The sequence below is a fragment of the Colias eurytheme genome, chromosome 16 (assembly GCF_061535395.1).
Source record: "Colias eurytheme isolate Ceu_HAF_F1 chromosome 16, ilColEury1 Martin Lab GWU primary, whole genome shotgun sequence".
Taxonomy (NCBI): Eukaryota; Metazoa; Arthropoda; class Insecta; order Lepidoptera; family Pieridae; genus Colias; species Colias eurytheme.
Genome location: NC_142995.1, coordinates 5,109,462 through 5,123,618, shown reverse-complemented (window position 1 = coordinate 5,123,618; position 14,157 = coordinate 5,109,462). Strand labels below are relative to the sequence as shown.

Here is a 14,157-nt window from a genome sequence, read left to right as displayed (position 1 = left end):
TTGTTCTACGACTTTTGGCATAAGGCAATAAATTATTTTTAAATGATTTTTTAAGCTTTTATTGTACTCTCCTTACATTTGTAAGTCTATGTTCTATTCACTATCGAAAGGACGACGCGACGCCCCCTTCCCCCTCTCGTTCGCTTCTTGTTTCCGTATTTTTTGGGATGCGCGTAGAGTTTATAATATTCAAACGGAAAATTAAATGAATATTTATTTTTGTATGAAAATAAAATATAACAAATTATCAAAAGTCGTAGAACAAAATGTTGTTGCTTATGATGTTAGCTATCTTGTCCTGCGAGGTTGCTGGTGTTTTACAAGTAACCCTGTATAAATAATTCCCATAACCACTGCAGGGACATAGGCTTCCGAGGAAGGCTATGGGGGTTATCGCTATAATATTATCCACGCTTGCCAAGTGCAGGTTGGCAGATGTCACGTCTTCGAACTTTTAACTCTACGTATATATCTCTGACAGGTACAAATTGAATATTTTTATTTTTTATTTAATTAATTTTATTCATGAACAAATATAAAATTTTGTGCTATGTTGAAGTTCGTGCTTCCATTGGTTTAAACAAAGTCAGTTCTTGAAAATTAGTTATAATACTCTGTTGTTTTTATTACTTGAAGCTAAATCTACATTCATAACCGCTACTCGAACATCAAGGCAAATTTTATTTCGCAAATAAACTCTTTCTGGGTCCGTCGGGTAGAAAAAAACAAGGCGATTTGAAAACCACATATTTTTATTTTTTTGTAGATAAATTTTGTACATTAATATAATTCATCAAAATCTAAATATTCTACTCCTTCAAAGGACTGATCATCACTCTGTTTCGAAGTACTGGCAAGAGGGTACGGGGCATCTTCAGTATCTGTAAATATGATACAGTAAATATGATTTTTTTTCTTATGGTTTGATTGATTAATAGAAAGATAGCTGTATGAAAACAGTTATCACTATACTATGTAGTAAAATCTAAACTAGGTACTTTATTTGAGGCTGGTTGGATTGGATATAACTTCTTGACTCAAATTGTGCTGGTCGCACTATAAAAACTAGTTTTTGTTTACATACAAATAACCTCAAATTAATTTGCGAAAACGTAATAATCGCCATACATACGTACATTAAACACTCGTTACTAATGGAATATTCTATTTTACGTAGTACTGAGCAAAAATAAATGGAATCTCACCGGTATATTCTGCTGTACGTTTGTAAACGTTTTCCAAATCAGTCAATAAATTTCCAGCTTGAAATTCGGACAAACACCGAATAAAAACTTTATACACCACATCACGGACACCGCTACGTTTAACCTTTTTCATGATGTCTCCTTTTTTATTTAAATTTCTTGTTCTAAATAACAATTTTATCTCAATAATTCTCCACTTCACGAAAAAAACAACAAATTTTTATTCAACTTGACAGCTACATTGCCAATTCAGGGTTGCCAGGTAATGAAAAATGAATTAGTTCCAAAATAATTAATTTCATCTCTTTTATGTCGTACTATATGTTTAAAATTTTTAATTTACATGGATAAATGTATTGGATTATAAATGAATTATAAATAGACTATAATATTATAAATGCGAAAGTAACTCTGTCTGTCTGTCTGTTACTCAATCACGCCTAAACTACTGAACCAATTTGCATGAAATTTGCTACGGAGATATTTTGATACCCGAGAAAGGACATAGGCTACCTTTTACTGCGAAATATGTACCACGGGCGAAGCCGGGGCGGACCTCTAGTGTCATATATGTTTAAAATTTTTAATTTACATGGATAAATGTATTGGATTATAAATGAATTATAAATAGATTGAGAATTATCAAAAGTTTCGATGAGCATGTCAAATAAAGTTTATTGTACTATAACGACACGTTCCAAGACAAAACTGATCGGCAAGATAAATTAATGATGTCACCACTGTCTGCCAACGTAAATAGGATCCTAATTCCGGATCTGCATGTTACTACAGTCCTAATTAGTATGTAAAACATCGCTTGAAAGTCCCAATACGTTTGGAATAGTAAAAAAGACAAATCACTTTGATCGCCTAGATTCTTATCTATTAATGTAGGTACAGCGCTACTCAAATATTTGAATTCAAATATTGATGTACAATCGATTTAGTTTGCTCAGTATTACTTGAATTATCAAGAAATAGAATTGTTGACCGTTAGAGCTTTTTTTAGAAATATTGTTTACGATGATTGGTTTCGATGTGTTATTTGTATTTATACAGGGTTACTTGTAAAACACCAGCAACCTCGCAGGACTAGATAGCTAACATCATAAGTAACAACATTTGTTCTACGACTTTTGGCATAAGGCAATAAATTATTTTTAAATGATTTTTTAAGCTTTTATTGTACTCTCCTTACATTTGTAAGTCTATGTTCTATTCACTATCGAAAGGACGACGCGACGCCCCCTTCCCCCTCTCGTTCGCTTCTTGTTTCCGTATTTTTTGGGATGCGCGTAGAGTTTATAATATTCAAACGGAAAATTAAATGAATATTTATTTTTGTATGAAAATAAAATATAACAAATTATCAAAAGTCGTAGAACAAAATGTTGTTGCTTATGATGTTAGCTATCTTGTCCTGCGAGGTTGCTGGTGTTTTACAAGTAACCCTGTATAAATAATTCCCATAACCACTGCAGGGACATAGGCTTCCGAGGAAGGCTATGGGGGTTATCGCTATAATATTATCCACGCTTGCCAAGTGCAGGTTGGCAGATGTCACGTCTTCGAACTTTTAACTCTACGTATATATCTCTGACAGGTACAAATTGAATATTTTTATTTTTTATTTAATTAATTTTATTCATGAACAAATATAAAATTTTGTGCTATGTTGAAGTTCGTGCTTCCATTGGTTTAAACAAAGTCAGTTCTTGAAAATTAGTTATAATACTCTGTTGTTTTTATTACTTGAAGCTAAATCTACATTCATAACCGCTACTCGAACATCAAGGCAAATTTTATTTCGCAAATAAACAAATACTGGGAAAATAAAGGTATGCAAACTACGCAGTTAGACATTGCCGCCTTCGGGACGTGATTGCACATTAGTGTTGCCAGTTAAACGCGACTAACATTTTGTCAGAATTCATTGTACTTTGTCAAGTACGTACAATATTATGAAAACGCAAAACACCTTGCCGTGAATTCTTAAAACGGTAATGTTTACAGTTTACATGGCTATTTGCGTTCACCTCTCGCTTTGAAGTGGTTAACTTAGTTTTAAAATTCTAGTTTGTTGTACACTAAATGTTTGAATATAATTATGCTTAACACTGGCAAGTACTTCAAAATCTTCTTTGCGTTTAATGCTTTTACTCCAACGGGTTTTTTGGTTGGATATAGCTGTCTTACGCGTCAATTAAATATTCTAACATTACGTTTGTCAACAATTTTGTATACGTGTTCATTACAATTTCTTAAAATGTAGGTATACTGAATCATATTTATTTATTTCTGAATGCATTTTTTTTCATGTACAGGGTCGCATAGCTGCACATTGCTCCATTATACTAAAGAGTCTGGAGATCTACTCAGACGTTAAAATACCATGAAAGTAGCGCCTTCAGGAGATCTTAAGACTGCACAGTTTTTACAACTCATGCAATAAACCATTGCTTACAATGTAAACTATGTGGATATTGTAAACAATTATAACGAAAAAAATTGGGCTAGGAAATTATCGTTCTACGAAATAAGGTAGGTAATAAAGAAATAAAAAGCTACAAAACAAAATACATACCTATACGTATTCGACGAATTGAAATGACGCATGCGGATGTCTGAAAATCACCTCATGTAGCGTGAAAGTCGGTTCGTTGCTACAATACTGTGCTACAAGTTTCTCTTAGGCAGTACTTCACATCTCTTATTGAAATTTTGTGTCTCTCAATAAGATACAATTTCCTTATCAAAAATTATCCGAAGAGATTACTAACTCATATTTTTTTTCGTATACAGCTACTCAATACACTACCAACTAATCCAGGAGACGATAGCAACATTTATAACCATAATTTATGGAGGATCTACTGAAGATACCATCAGTTGACGCTACATATTTTTACCATTTGACGGGATCCACATTAAAGTGAGCTTAACGAAGATGGTTTGAATCATAAAAGCATAACGAATCGCATAAAATAACTAGTTACAGGATTGCGTGTTATAAAGCTTCACCTTCCGTTATCCGACTGACCGTTACCGAATCATAACATATGGATCCAAAGTAACGGCGCGTGCGCAACGTTTAATTATTTTTATGAGGATTTAAATAGATTCACGGGTGTTGCGCAAACTGCCGAATTGAAAGATTCACTTTTCACGTCTATGAGTTCGTTGACTGGTGTTGAGATGAACTGAATTGTTGAGATCATGAAAATATTAATTCTTATTGACATTATTTAATTGTAAACTCTCCATTGTTATATAGTAATAAGCTTAAACCTATTTTGTTTCCGTTTCAGGAACACTGGCTGAACTGTACAAGTGTGGGTGCTTAGAATATGTTTCATGACTTTTAGGTTCTATGTGATGTCAGTTTCATGATGATATTTTCATTTTGGTATTGAATGGTTTTGAAATCATTTTAAATACCTATTATCTGATTCTTAGTAGAATCAATTTGGTTTAAATATACCTAATATATTATCCATGTTTTATGGAATTGTAAATTGATTTAGATTTAAAATATTTCTTACGAGGTAGGTATTAAAAATTTTTCGTATTGTCTTGGCATGAAATTAACCAAGGCACCTAGAAATCTCTACATTTCAGAAACTTTTGCAACAGAATTGTTATAAAAGTATCTACATACTACATAGTTTAATTATATTATAATCCATACTAATATTATAAATGCGAAAGTAACTCTGTCTGTCTGTCTGTTACTCAATCACGCCTTAACTACTGAACCAATTTGCATGAAATTTCATATAGAGATATTTTGATACCCGAGAAAGGACATAGGCCACTTTTTATTGCGAAATATGTACCACGGGCGAAGCCGGGGTGGACCGCTAGTACTTCATAATTAATAGAAACCTTCCAAGCTGTACACGTATAGAATAAAAAACCTACACAATATGAAAGCTTTATTGTAAAAAGTTTAGCCGATTTCTTTCGGGGAAAAACTTACTACTGTGAGTGAGTCATTAAGTATTAAAATAAATACTAAGCATTTTAATTAGAATTCTAACATATTTTTTTCAATGATGTCACGTCTTTATGAATCATAATTATGATACAAAATTTGCGAACTCCCTAGATCATATATTTTGAGTATAAACTGGATTAGAAAACCTATAAATAGAGCGGTAATTCACAGAGATTTGCTTAATTATTTTCAGTTTTTGTAAATTTACACTGTAATAAAAATTAACAGTAAAAATCTACGTTAAAATTAATACATTAAATCGCAATAGCCCAGTAGCAGCCAATGGTGAGGTCGGCCTACCGTTACACCGGCTAGTACCGCCTCTTAGGCGGCACCTCACACCGTTACCATCAAATACGGATTGATCTTGTAATGATCTCACTTAATGTTTACATAAACCGAACGCTGGAGATATAGAAACAGCTATTTTAAGTCATAAATATGTATTTCGATTAGCTTATAGCTTTTCAATAATTTCAAGCAAACATTTAATTTGCTTATCCATTTGGATTGAAAAGTAGGTACTTTCAATGATTTCAGGTTTTATAAGCATGTAAAAACTAAACTAAGATAATAATAGTAACTTTCTTCCCTCATTTTCTTATAGACTCTACTCATAATCTGATCTGATCGTTGTTTAAAAATTATCGGTAGCATTGTTAAGTAGTTAAAGTCTAAAGAGAAAAATATACTCTTACTTAGATTATTCTTAAAAGCCTCTCTTTCAAGTTTTAAAGTCTTTTTATACCTATCTTATATATAAAATTCTCGTGTCACAATGTTAGTCTGCATACTCCTCCGAAACGGGTGGACCGATTCTCATGAAATTTTCTGTGCATATCGGGTAAGTCTGAGAATCGGCCAACATCTATTTTTCATATGTACCACGGGCGAAGCCGGGGCGGGCCGCTAGTCAAATTATAAAACCTTCCGTCATTCCTCTACTCAAGTGATTAACAACAAATCAACTACAATGAAATACAACCAACCTTACCACCTCAACTTTTCTCTGACTAGCCATATTTTTCTCAAGGCAAATGATTCCCATCAATACGTCACGACACTCGAACACAATGCACAATCACTTATTATGTACATATAATATTGTATGCGTCAATTATCTGCACTTATTATCGAGGGCTCTTTTTATTGTGTGGGAACGACCGGAACAATATCTTCGGAAGCGTTCACATCGTTTTATATCTTGAAAAACTTCTATCGGTTCTCAGGTAAATGCTTGCTGCTTTACTGTTAATTCAGAACTAATAAATATATGATAGACAAAAAATTACCGTCTAATCACAGTCTAATATTAGGTTATGATTACCAATGAAACAAAAGTCCATCGTCATGAGATTGTTCTATGAAAGACTTCGCATTTGTTTTTCTATTCAGAATAAAAGACATGAAGTTAAAATAATAGTTAAAAGATTAAAAAGAGCTTTTAATAAAAAAGCTTTGATATTTAACAGTTAAATAGTTTTATTAAATGACTCTACCGTGGCTCTACATCCCCAAAAACCTTTGTTATTTAATCAATGCTTATTTAAATTTGAAAACCACATTTTCTTAGATCATAAAAATTGTTTCTTGAAGCTATTGCATTATTTCGCTTGCGTGTGTGAAATAAATAATAATTGAGACAAATGAGTTCTTTCAGTCGATGTGAGTGATTAAGGCATGAATTATGCGAGATATAGAAGTTTTCTAAGTCTTTCTTATACATGTACCTACTTGAGTTTGAACACTATATGCACTTTATAAATGATAAAGCGCACTTTATAATGAAATTAATCAGTGCAACAGAATTTATTATCACACTCGAAAGCTTCACATCTGAAAACATTACACGCAAATATCTTTCTTTGTTGCTAAGTGAACAATTAGTAGCCTAGTACGCAGTACATTCAAGTTTACTCTAACAAGTCACAATTGAAAATAATTTTTGCCCAAACCATTAAGCTATCCTTTATCAGGTCCATCACTGCAAGGTACCAGCTTTCCTCTTTCAACGACCATCATGAGATTTTTAAATTACATTTAAATAAGCCGGGCTTAAGAGCAAACAAAAGAGCCACTTTTCCTCCCTGGATTGTGCCACTAGAGCAATGAATTTTTTACTATTAATCTATGGTAACTTTAGCCATATTCCTACGTTTCCCTTTTTGTCATATCTTAATTATTAAAAAAAATATATGAATATTTCAAAACGTAAGAAATAGGACAGATTTTCCGTTATATTCCGTCTTCCATAAAACTAATTTTTGAACATTATAATTGAATTATCTCGCTCTTTTTGTTGGCTCTTAAACACCGAAATGCTTATTTGGAATCATTACCTACGACAAGGCTAGTGCATAAACGAATTTACTAACTTCTATAGCCTAGACTTTTATAGACTAACTAGCGGTCCGCCCCGGCTTCGCCCGTGGTACATATGAAAAATAGATGTTGGCCGATTCTCAGACTTATCCGATATGCACAGAAAATTTCATGAGAATCGGTCCACCCGTTTCGGAGGAGTATCCAGACTAACATTGTGACACGAGAATTTTATATATAAGATATAATATGAATAGAGACATAGACTAATATAGAATAGAGTAAAATTATTTTCATGTTAATGATAATACATTTTCCTTAAATAATTCATACTCTAGAATCTACATACTACGTAATTGAAGCATCATATGCTTTATATATTCCTTTCATATTATATAACGAAGTTTCTAATGTGTTTGTGGTTTTATATAATCATTAAAATATAGTAATTTAAATTTATAATTGAACAATAAAAATATGTACTAGACTATAATAATATGAAAGTATGAATATGTTATGTTTGAATTGAGAAGACAAATGCGTTAATTAGTTCAAATTCTTTGATTGCATAATGAATGGTAATAAATGGAACAATATCCGCGTTGAAATTTACCAACTCTCTTTTTATACATTATTTATGTACATCAGATTATTGTTCGGTGAAAATAAAGGTGTAGTAATAATTTAGTAAAACATTGGCAGTTCATTCTTTTATCATACTTTTGCAGTATTTTTTTTAACGAATATTTGGCTCTACCTATGCGATGTTATACAAATATTTTACAATTTGGAAAAACCTTAGCGTATTTGTAATAAATGAAGTACCTACCTATTAATTATGTGAGTAAGCAGATTTATATATTATTATGTATGTAAGTAATAAAAACGAATCGCCAAATGTAAGCAGTAAGCGTAAAACTCGAGAACGGCCGATCCATTCGTCTAATTTTTTAACGTTTTTGTTATGGCAGAAGGAAGCTTCTTGTGGAGAGAAATAAAGAAAAAGGGGCGATAAGACAAAACAACGCCTGCTGGGGCAGCTCGCTATTATCTGATAATTAGTACTATATTATAGGGTCTCATAGTTCACAGAATACGATACAGATATCTGCCGAAGAAATAGCCTTCTTGGTTGAATGTATGAATGAAATACTCTTTATTGTGCATACACAGTAATAAATTTTGTTACATAGTTAAGATAGCTTATAATAGAGATGTACAAAGCGGCTTTATCGCTCGTGAGCGATTTCTTCCAAGCAACTCGATGTAGATATAGATATAGTAAGCAAGAATTGAGTAAGGAAAGAAGAATCCACTCTGGATGAAAGGACTTCGTGTTAGACTTACAAGCTATTTAAGTTTAATCACTCATCTGGTCATTTATATTCGAATAATTATTTATGAATAATAAAGGAATACTATTTTCACTTAAGCGTGATATTTACTATCTATTAAACTTAATTTAGCCTTCGTATTTTTAAGCAATATTACCTATTATAGGGACCTATATTAAATGTAGAGATTATGGATGGATTTGAAAAAACATTGTTTTTATGTTTAGAAGTTATAAAAAAAATCACACAAGTCTCATAATGTAATTAACCTATTATATCTAATTGTGTTGTGTGTTATGTTACAAAATAAGAAGATCTTTTGTTTATATTGTGAAAAATATATACACTAGTTGCCGCTTCTTACTAGGAATATTATGTAGAAGTGTAGGAAAGTAAAATATTAAATACTTATATATTCATAAACCTTACAAATACATTATGTTAATTCATTGGAAATCATAACTATTCATTGTGTATAAAATGTGGTAATTGTTAACTCTAGAAAATATATAAACATGTACCTAAATTTTACGCATATTCTCACTTATAAATACCTACCAAATTAAATGATTATAAGACGCTTCATGTTCAATATTATATTATATTATGTACAACAATGTACATTGTTGTGCAAAAATAATAAATTATAAATTAAATTTAGTAAAGTATGTATGAAATATAAATTACACGAAACACTTCATATATTATGTACATATAAATTACTTTTAATATATTACATTAATAATTAATATTGTTCCTGTTGTTTTTATTATTAAAGGTCTCGACTCTCGCCTTCCTTTCTATTAAGAATAAAAATCATAGCTTTACGCATTCAAAGACACTCAACTTTTTGAAGTGAAACTTCTTTATGGGGGTTGGACAAAAATTTAGTGTAACGTTTTTGCGTTACGCCGTACGCGTCACATTTTTGCGTTACGCCATACGCGTGACATTTTTGCTTTAGGCCATACTCGTGACATTTTTAAGGTCATAAAAAAGTTTCACTTCTTACGTGTGTACTCTAGTACACGCATACATTTTTTTTTACTTACCAATTCTGATAGATATTCTTGCACTATATTTATTGAAATAGCCGCAAAACGCAACGTATACATTTAAGTTAATCATATAAATTCACAATAAACCTATCCACTAAAGATCACAATAGAAAAAAATAAAAAATAAAAAGAAAATTCTATTTGAAATGAGATTACAGATGATAAATATTATTCACGCGCGCGTACGTTAACCGCGGGAAAACGTGGTTCATTTTATCTTGCACAGATTATATTCGCGAGGCATACACGAGTTGACTCGACTCTACCGCGCGTGTCGGATAAATGGCACCTGTCGGCCCAATCTGCACTTGACTGTATCGCACGGGGATGCGTTTACATTCTAATCAATTTATGACACGCGTTTTAAAATGGAACAATATCCGCGCTTTTATCTCCCGCGCGGATTATAATCATTTGAGTTTTTTCTTGATGAAATTATAATTATTGTAAAATATTTTTAAGTTCATATTTCGTATACTTCTATATCTTCTATACATATTTATATTTGTTGTCATAAATGATTTTTTATAATATTTTTAATAAGTTCTACTACGTATTCAAAATTCATTAGAGTAAAATTAAAAGATAAACTATAATTAAACCATTATATTCAAAGGTTTTAGGAATTAGATGCTTAGTTATTTTCATGCAGATAACGCACAATCAGTATTTTTTCCAGTAATTTTTATGAAAATGTTTAATAGAGTTGTAGACCCATGAAACAAAAAAAAAATCATGTAAGTAGTAAGTTGTATTAATATTAATCTTATACGAACGATTTGTTCACAAAAGCACCTAACTAATGGCTTTGTAGACATTTCTTTTCAAATGCAATCATCTAATAAAGAAAAAAAAATATAGTAAAAATAAACTCTATGTTACCCTTTGATGTTACTATTTACTAGCATGATTTACCAGCTATTCAGGGACTGAGGAATGCCAATACAACTCGAGATTTGATAATGATTGACGTCCCAGTGTTGATTTTAAACAGAACTTTGATTAGCTTATTTTGTTATCAATACAGTAGTTAGTAGATATGTCAGAGATAATTTATGTAAAAGTACTTGATTGTATTTGACAGTTTATTAGTTGTATTCAAAGATGCAAGCAATAAAATGTACACTAACTGCCTATCTAGAAATTGTACATTGACCGTATGATTAGAAATTTTATTCGGAAGATTAATAAGTGAGAAATAAATAAAAACTTATAAAAGAAGTTGAATTTGTTTAAATTTGAAAGAACAATAATTTAAAACTTAATAATTAAGTGTATATTTAAAATAAAAAAAGTTTTATGGCAGCGGTGGGATTCGAACCCACGCCTCCGAAGAGACTGGTGCCTTAAACCAGCGCCTTAGACCGCTCGGCCACGCTACCTGTGATAGACGTGTCGAAATTGTGTTTTGGTATCTGTGCACATTTTTTTAACCTATTTAAAACAAAAATATGTAAATTACCAACCAAAGCATTTTGAAGAAACAAAATATACAGTTTTTTTACTATGGGTACCAATTTGTATGAAATATGTTTTATACTCACCGAAATTCAAATTTCAATAATTAAAAATTAAAATATACCTAATCTTTTTTATATAGTGACTGAACTTTTGCAAAACCTTTATATAATATACCTTTTCTAAAAAAAAAGTACCTATTCACTTAAAGAAGCATCCCATTTTTATCGATTTTTTCTTTAACTTCGTTTGAATTTTCATTATTAAAAAATTTTATAATTACAGTTGTAATTATACACTGAAATGAACATAAAATAGTAATAAGTTATATAATTTCATACAATTCAGGCTCCGATTATTAAAAACCGCATAAATGGACGGTGTATATTCTGTGGAGGAAATTACAGCAATAGCTGTTGAATGAGACCTGCTACTGTAATTGTACGTTGTAACGTCGATTACAATGTTTGAACTTCACTACTGTACAACGAACAGATACCTATATTCTATCCTATCCTATCAATATAAAAATTGTGAAAGTTTGTGAGTGTGTGTGTGTTTGTTACTCTTTCACGCAAATTCTACACGATATTGAACCGATTACAAAGAAATTTAGCACACATATAGAGGGTAACTTGGATTAACACATAGGATAGGTTTTATCCCGTAAATCCCACGGTAACGGGAAATATGCGGGTTTTTCTTTAAAACGCGGGCGAAGCCGCGGGCGGAAAGCTAGTATTTATATAAAATACAGCTGGAATAGTTGCTCCTCGTACCAACCGGGGTATATAAATAGATAGCTACAAATAAAATATAAGTATTTTATGATGAGCACTTGAGCCGAAAAGGTTATGCCGACATGTTTATGTCAGGCAGCAAGTCCTAAATGCTCTAAACATCTAATCTTCTTCTTCTTCTTCTTCTTTTTATATATAAAAATGAATCGCAAAATGTGTTGGTAAGCGCATAACTCGATAACGGCTGAACCGATTTCGATAATTCTTTTTTTATTATATTCCTTGAAGTACGAGGATGGTTTTTATGTAGAGAAAACGTAAATATGTACCACGGGCGAAGCCGGGGCGGACCGCTAGTTTTGAATGAAACTTGTATTGTTCTAATAATAATATCCTTGCATCACGATTCACGCGGTTCTATTGTTGGAATACGCATCGAATTCCTCTTCACTGAGTGAAGATCAATTTAATTTATATTCAAGAATAATAAAACGAAAACCCACTAATATATTTATGAAACACTTGCAGTCGAATAAATCATGTAGCGCAAAGTGACGACGTAAGTGTGACGTAAGTCATGTTTCTCGGTGATTATAGATTTTAAATTACTTACTTACATATTATTATTTTTTATTCCGATTACTATAAAAAATAGATGCAAGAGCAAAAAAGTACGCATGTACAACTGTCATCATAATCATTGTCGCCTAGGAACAGAAAAATATTTCGTTACGAATCTTTAAAAAAATGAGTGTTTAAAAAACTCAAGTACCTACTCTCCGCCAAGTTCGTCAATATTTAAACAACACCAGAGTTTCTTTACTTATATTATCACAGTTTCATAAAATAAAAAAGGTAAAACAATTAAAGGTAAGTAAACTGTTTTTTAAATAATTTTTAATTCAAGTTTTAAAAAAACTTTTTTTTTATATGCATATACATGGACGTATAAAAAAAGACGGACGGTATATCGCCTAAACATTGAGTGAAGCCTAGTAATGGCGGCGAAACATCCTTGTGTGTGTGCCATGTTGCCATGGCAACAGTTGTGTTGATGTCAATGGCGGCTGTATTTTTTTCTATAAATTTTGCCGTAATAATTTTGTCATTAAAACATAAAAGAAATAACTTGCTTCCCTGTGGAATGTAATCCCTTGTGTTTTGTTATTTAAAATTGTACTGTTGCGACACCATTTAACCACACAAGACGGCATTTTAAATATTTTTTTTGAAACAGTGACGCAGTTAATCAGTCGGTAGTTCACGACGTAATGGCGGCCGACTAGCTTACTATGGTGAGAGTGTGTGCGTGTTTATTGTCTTTACACGATCGCTAGCTTACTATGGTGGCTTCACGTTGTTTGTTCGTAATACGGCGTCCGTCTTTTTTTATACGTCCATGTGCATATAAAATATATTTTTGAATTCAGCTCCGAAGACGAGTATAATGTTAATTTCAGTTTTTCCACATAAATTAGTTCACTTGAGATGACAGTTTTTCACCAATTTTTATTATGTTTAATTAAAGGAGTTTTGTAATAATGCCATTTATTATCAAGTTCTAAATACATAAAAATGTTTATATTTTTTAAAATACTTTACCTAATTATAGACTTAAAAAGTTTTTACAGTCAATACGAATCGGGGATTCACATAGCGTGGGTGAAGTCAAGACTCTAGTACTCGTTGAACGCCCACTGAATTCAGTCTGGATTTTATTAGCTAAATAATATTAATTTTCGGTAGTTATTCTTATGTATTTTTAAAGTGTTTCAAGCTTCTTGAAAATGTTATATTTGTAATCGAGAGACTCAATTTCTTCGATAAAAGAGAAAGATACGTAGAGCAAAGTCTTCTGATTACTCTACCTTTTTATTAATATGGCCCTTAGTCTATTTCTGATTTACTGTATACAGTAAATCAGAAATATCTAATAACGTAGCCCTGATTGTGACAGAATTTTTAAAAGAAGGTACCTATGTTTTTCATTACACATGAATTAAGAACGAGATATTCCTCTTTTTAATATTAATCAAAATTATT

General features: G+C 31.5%; 1 protein-coding gene and 1 non-coding gene across 4 annotated transcripts in view; both read right to left on the bottom strand.

The window, feature by feature from the left end:
- sha (shavenoid) overlaps positions 1-10,223 on the bottom strand; it is a 61,009-nt gene extending 50,786 nt beyond the window's left edge. For all 3 annotated transcript variants that reach the window (XM_090110689.1, XM_090110691.1, XM_090110692.1), the window contains exon 1: positions 9,911-10,223. The gene's annotated coding sequence lies outside the window, so the exon portion shown is untranslated. The remainder of the gene's footprint in view (positions 1-9,910) is intronic.
- A 993-nt stretch (positions 10,224-11,216) lies between these two features.
- TRNAL-AAG (transfer RNA leucine (anticodon AAG)) lies at positions 11,217-11,298 on the bottom strand. Its single transcript has one exon. It is a non-coding gene; the product is annotated as a tRNA-Leu (tRNA).
- Positions 11,299-14,157: the final 2,859 nt, after the last annotated feature.